This window comes from Drosophila teissieri, chromosome 3R, assembly GCF_016746235.2.
Source record: "Drosophila teissieri strain GT53w chromosome 3R, Prin_Dtei_1.1, whole genome shotgun sequence".
Lineage (NCBI taxonomy): Eukaryota > Metazoa > Arthropoda > Insecta > Diptera > Drosophilidae > Drosophila > Drosophila teissieri.
Window position 1 is genome coordinate 14,840,833 of NC_053032.1, and position 1,095 is coordinate 14,841,927.

At 42.2% G+C, this 1,095-nt stretch overlaps 1 long non-coding RNA gene across 1 annotated transcript; it reads right to left on the bottom strand.

Moving 5' to 3' along the window:
- LOC122621650 lies at nt 1–1,028 on the bottom strand. Its single transcript, XR_006326231.1, has 3 exons — nt 873–1,028; nt 413–781; nt 1–15 (listed from the first exon to the last, which is right to left on the bottom strand). It is a non-coding gene; the product is annotated as an uncharacterized LOC122621650 (long non-coding RNA).
- Nucleotides 1,029–1,095: the final 67 nt, after the last annotated feature.

A 1,095-nucleotide genomic window follows, 5' to 3' on the forward strand; every position in this document is an offset into this window, starting at 1 on the left:
AATCGGAATCTGAAACTAGTTCGTCGCAGAATTAGTGCAGTGAATATACACAAAAGTGAAAATATAAATAAATAAAAATACAAAAACTGAACTGAACTGAATAATGTGCATGCCTGTGTGCGAACTAAATATGTATGTACAGCTTAAATAAGTTTTATTTAGCGTGTTCTATTGAAAGGACAATAAACTCTCGGCGAAACGTCAAGGTCGACCACATCGCATTAGAAGACCGAAGACAGAAGACTGCGATCGATTCTAATTCGGGTCGCTCGAGTCTAAACATCTCTATCTGCGTTCTAGAATCAGATACTTGGCTATGCAAATTGCACAAAATTCGACAACTGTTCACTCTCGATTGGAGATCACAACGATTGTTATCACTAATCAAAAACCAAACCGTTTCGAAGCTTACACTTCATTTTTATTTTGTCTCAAATACTTCATTGTGGTTCACGATCATAAGATGAATACCAGACGCAAGCTGGATGGCTTCGAGGATGGACCGACTTCCCGACTGACCATAATAGACAGTACTACCGTATTATCCTGGTGTTCAGGGGATCCCCTCTTGGCGATGACCAGCTGCAACTATCTAGCAGCAGGGATATCCACAGTAGCAGCCGCCACAGGGTCCACAGGCATAGCAAGGTCCGCAGACATTCGGCCCATAGCAGGGTCCACATCCTCCTCCGCATGGTCCGCAGCAAGGTCCGCATGGACCACAGCAGGGTCCGCAGCAGGGTCCACAGGGTCCGCAACACATGGTTAATCCGTACAAGTTCTGCCGAAAAAGAGGCACGTTTAAATGGTATATTGAAACATATAATTTCACACATTTTCTATTCTATAAGTTTGCACTTATTTCTACTCACTTTGAACCGAACAAAGGAAATAATTTGAGACTAGACAACAAATTTTGATGTGTTCAGGCCGAAAGGACAAATAATAATGATAGAAACCCGACTGCGCCCAGGTATATCGGTTTGACAAGTCTGACAGAAGAAGCAAAGGATACTTTATAAACTATTTGTCGGCAGCACTTGCTAAAGTTCGTTTGGATTCTACACAAATAATGGGGTATCTCCCAATAACCAT